At 34.7% G+C, this 5,238-nt stretch overlaps 1 long non-coding RNA gene across 1 annotated transcript in view; it reads left to right on the top strand.

The window, feature by feature from the left end:
- Positions 1-4,460, top strand: part of LOC130233925 (uncharacterized) — a 13,190-nt gene extending 8,730 nt beyond the window's left edge. The window contains exon 3 of the long non-coding RNA XR_008838254.1: positions 1,358-4,460. This is a non-coding gene — a long non-coding RNA (uncharacterized LOC130233925). The remainder of the gene's footprint in view (positions 1-1,357) is intronic.
- The last annotated feature ends 778 nt before the right edge of the window (positions 4,461-5,238 follow it).

Below are 5,238 nucleotides of genomic sequence, written 5' to 3'. Positions count from 1 at the left end.
ATCACCACAAAAGATGAATTACTATAATTGTTGCGTTACCATAGCAACTGTAGAATCACAACAGATTACTTACTGTAGTTGTTGTGTTACCATAGCGACTTTAAAATCACCACAACAGATTTTTTTCTAGGATTTTACTAAAGTCTGGTTGAAATGCGCTAGAATTTATTATAAAGTACTATAGTATTTTTTATATTGATGTGTTGCGAAGTATATGCAAATCAAAATGCGTTCTTAATGTTTTATTTGCAACTTAATGTTGTTTATTTATGTTATTTCATTTTTTCTTCCATCGGAATTTCATGCAGTGATGTGATTGCTAACAAGCTCTAAAGGCTCGTACACACCGGGACGCTTTTCGTTTGCGTTTATCGTCAGGGTTTTTTTCGAGATTCAAACCCAAGCGATTTTCACTGGCATCAAGCAGAAGAGTATGCCAAATCACTTCTTGATGTTAGATGGCGCTACACAACTTTAAGCTTCTGACACCCGCTTGTAACACAGAAGAAGAAGAAGAAAGTTGAAATGATTGTTAAAGTTACTGGTACGATTCGAACAAGCATGCATGGTTCAAGTAGCAGCTCCAGCTCTAGCAATGAAGAAATTATTATAGTTTACCAGCGCAATAAGCAGCTCCACGTTCATATCTCCTCTGGTCATCTCTAATGTGCACTCACATTGACAGTTTTGCGCTTGAGCGCCTCCAAGTGCTGTTTATGGTAACTTCAGCACCTCCGTGTACGTGAACAAAGGTGCAAATCTGATTGGTGGAGAAAGTTTTGACGTGGAGCATCAAAACAAATAAACAAGCATGAGGTGTTTCGTAAAAAATGATGCGTTTATGCGCACACATGTTGGTGTGCACGATCACATTGGCGCTCTTTATTTAGTTACGAAGCGTTAAACTTCGACGGAAAATATGAGCAAAAAGTATCCCGGTGTGCACGGGCCTCAAGTCTCCATTATATCATGTTAATGTATTTACTAACATGATCTAAGAATAAACAATACTAGTACAGCATTTGTTAATCAGACTTACTAATGCATTATTAACATTAATTATTGCACTGTGAGTCAACATGAACTAACAATGAATGACTATTTATTAACCAAGATGAATGAAAACTGTAAAAAATGTATTGTTGATTGTTTGTTGAAGCTATTAAATACTAATTACGTCTAATTTTTGCAGTGTTTGAAAACAATTTAATTTTATGATGTTAAAATGACTTTAACGACCCATAATATTTGTCATAATATCTATTTTTTAAATTAATTAATTAATTAATTAATTAATTTATTTATTTATTTATTTATTTTTAATGTGTGTGTGTTATTTGTTTCTCCTAAATTTCAGATGACACGAGTCACGAGGCTGAACCATCCCGGAGCGACGTGTCGACTTCAGGCCTGCGGCACCAGACGTCGCGCCCCCTGCTGGCGCTCCTGCTGCTCTGCATCTCGCTCTATCTGCTCTTATAACCCAGAGCGTTCCATCACCTTTCACCCATATTTAAGTGCTCCTTTGATTAGCCGTGCAGAGAAGAATCGCAGATTATCATCCGATTAACCAATCACAGCGGCTGCTCTCTGCTGATTGGCTGCCAGGAGGATGGGGGCGGAGTCAGAGGGTCGCATCAAAGAGACATTATACCATCAAAGCCGGCTCTGCTGTTAGAAATCAAAAACACAAAGACTTTTCTTGCCTTTTTTCGTCCTTCGTCTGCCTTCCCGTAACAAACTGCAGAAGAAGAAACGGCCTGACGATGCATCTCGGAGAGTTAATTACTAGTCTAAACACTGAAAAAAATGATTCATTGGATTTACAAAAAAAAAATTAAGGTAAAATTAAGGTTGCAAACTTATACAGTTGAAGTCTCCTGAAGTATTAGCCCTCCTATATATTTTCCCCAACTTCTGTTTAACGGAGAGCAGATTTCTTCAACACATTTATAATCATAATAGTTTTAATAACTCATTTCTAATAACTGATTTCTTTGATGATGACATGATGACAGTAAATAATATTTGACTAGATATTCTTCAAGACACTAGTATTCAGCTTAAAGTGACATTTAAAGGCTTAACTAGGTTAATTAAGGTAAAGTTAGGGTAATTAGGCAAGTCATTGTATAACAGTGTTATAACAGGCATGGACATACAGGGATTTTTCCAGAAAAGACCATTCAAACATCCATTCCAAAATGGCGGTAAATTTGGACATCATTAACTAGAAATGAGCTCTTAACGGCTGCGCTTGTATTAGTAAACATAGAAGGGGTCGTGCTTTTGTTGATGGTTTCACTTTTACTTAAAGCTTTAGCATTCATGCAGCTGATTTGTGAGACATCCAAAGGCAGAAGCACGAACCACAGCTAAATGTTTACACGTTTGACTACATTACAAATTCTGTGAATGGATGAGTATTGTCAGCAGCTTATATGAAACCATATAGAGGAACACTTTCACATGTTGAGATGTTCATAATATGTGTATCTGACTGCACACTGAAGCAGCAACTGAAGCAGAGCTTGAAGGTAAACAAACAACGGCTTGTGATAAGCATTTTATCGATAATTTTTTACACGGTTGGCATTAAGAAGGAACATAGGAACGTTATCTGACTAACATCTAGCAGCTAAATGTGTCTGGAAAAATATGCAAAGGCTTTTATTTTCGTAAACAGCACGGATGTGAATGCATCTGAGTGTTCTGATTGGCTAAAGTAGATGTCTCCCGTCAGTGCATTCTATATGTGAGCGTGCACTTTCTGGCAATTTTCCTTTTGCATTCACACGGTGCACCGTTCCGGCAATTTACCGGCAATGTTACAACTTTTCTTTCCGGAAAATTGCATTTAATTGTGGTATTTTTAAAAAAGGCCTGTTTACACATACAGACCCTTTTATACAGCCGGTAATTTTCCGGAAAGGTCTGTATGTGTGAAAGGGGCTACTAATATTGACCTTAAAATATTTTTAACAAATTAAGAACTGCTTTTATTCTAGCTGAAATAAAACAAGCAAGACTTTCTCCAGAAGAAAAAATATAATAGGAAATACTGTGAAAAATTTCCTTGCTCGGTAAACATCATTTCAAGAGTTCACGCTTAGATATTGCTTGATAATATTAGCAGGTTTGGCATTCTGTCCCGGGAGAGAACACTGAGCTCTGAGAGAGTTGAGGCCAGGGCTCCCGCCTGGTCATTTAGCATGAAAAAGGGGGTCAGAGATCAGGTAGTTCTCAAGAGCTCCCCCTGGTTAAAGAGGCAGATGGGGTGGACAGGGGGATTCTTCAAAAACCAAGATAAGGGTATTAGGGTGAAAATGGACTATTCATTGTAAGCTAGGATTAATCTGATGATTTTATCGATTTATATAATGTATCATATCATGTGCTCCTCTCGAAATTAGTTTATAAAATTTTAACTTGCTTTAAAAGTATTGAATTGAAATGTTTAAGAAAGAAAAAAAATCTGATTGTAATTAATTTACAAGTTAACGAATAATTTTGACTTCAACTGCATGTGGGCTGAATATAAACAAATACAATTTGTTAACATTACTAAATTTAATTTGTTTAAATGCAGCTTGTATTAATAGTTTGCAACCACTTACCTTGTAAGTAAAATGTAGTAAATCCAATGAATTTTTTTTTTCCAGTGAATGTGTAATCTGATTTGTGTTGAATTCGGAGGGACTTGTCTTAGTAGACCGCACCACTAAAATAAAAAACAACAAAAAAAAACAACAACAATTTTGTATTTTGTAAGATAAACTTAACAGCGACATAAATATCTCTATTTTTCCTATGACCTTTTATCGATTGATATGAGATATCAGCATTAACGGATCGTGGAAACTCTTTTCTCTGTCATAACTGTGTGTTCGACTCTATATTAGGAACCAAATATGAGAAGGGGCTCCGCACGACGTTTTATTCCCCTTTTCTCTGGGTGGGAAAGGCCTTATACTGTACACACAATACTAATCTCTCCTCAGCTGGGGGAATAAACTGTAGTTCATTTCATTCATGCATTTGTTTGTTCTGTAGCTGTTTATCGGTGCGATTCTGACTCGTTTTAATATGCTGATGCCACATACTGTAGACGAGATGATGTTAAATTACGGGCATTCTCCTCCGACAGCCTTATATACTGTTTGGAGGAGGAACTGCAGGGAGAATTTCACAAAACTAGATGGTAGATTAATATTTCACCACAGTAAAATAAAAATAGGAAAACTAATAATCTAGAGTTTTCTTTCTTTGACTGTTATAAATACACTGTAAAGTTTTTACTGTAAAATTTACAGTGAGTCACTGGCATCTTTGGTTGTCAAATTTTGTAAATTATTACAATTGTGCTGTGTTTTTTAAATTAAAATTGTAAATAATTTACAGTGTGCTTGTAACCAAAATCGCTGGTAATTATTAACTTACAGTGCACTTGCAAATTTACAGTCTACTGGCAAAAATAAGTCAATAAAATAAAATAAGTTACTGTACATTTTACTGTAAATTGTAAATATTATTGTAAAGTGAATTTAGTCTTACTGACAACCAAAACTGTAAACCAATAGATAACTGTAAATTTTACAGTAAATTTTAATTATTATTTTACAGTGCACTTGTAAATTTACAGTCTTACTGGTAAACCAAAATTGCCAGTAAATTACTGTAAATTTTACAGTAAATTATAATTATTAATGTACAGTGTGCTCGTAAATTTACAGTCTAACTGGAAACTGAAACTGCAAGTTACTGTAAAATTTACAGTAAATTGTATTTATTAATTAACAGTGTGCTTGTAAATGTACGGTCTTACTGGCAACCACAAATGCCAGTAAGTTACAGTAAATTGTAATTATTAATTGACAGTGTGCTTGTACAGTAAATTTACAAACTGGCAACAAAATGCCAGTAAGTTACTGTACGTTTTACTGTATATTGTAAATTTATAGTATTATTTTACAGGGAGCTGCAAGTTACTGTAAAATTTACAGTAAATTGTATTTATTAATTAACAGTGTGCTTGTAAATGTACAGTCTTACTGGCAACCGAAATTGCGAACCAGTAAGTTACTGTACGTTTTACAGTAAATTGTAAGTATTACTTCACACTGTGCTTGTAAATTTACAATATTACTGGCAACCAAATTTATATCTGTAAAATATACACACACACTGTAAATTATTACATGTGTGCTGTGTTTTATGTAAATTACAATTGTAATTAAT

The sequence above is a fragment of the Danio aesculapii genome, chromosome 8 (genome assembly GCF_903798145.1).
Source record: "Danio aesculapii chromosome 8, fDanAes4.1, whole genome shotgun sequence".
NCBI classification, from domain to species: Eukaryota; Metazoa; Chordata; class Actinopteri; order Cypriniformes; family Danionidae; genus Danio; species Danio aesculapii.
The sequence above is the reverse complement of the archived record's forward strand: the minus strand, read 5'-3'. Positions and strand labels throughout refer to the sequence as shown.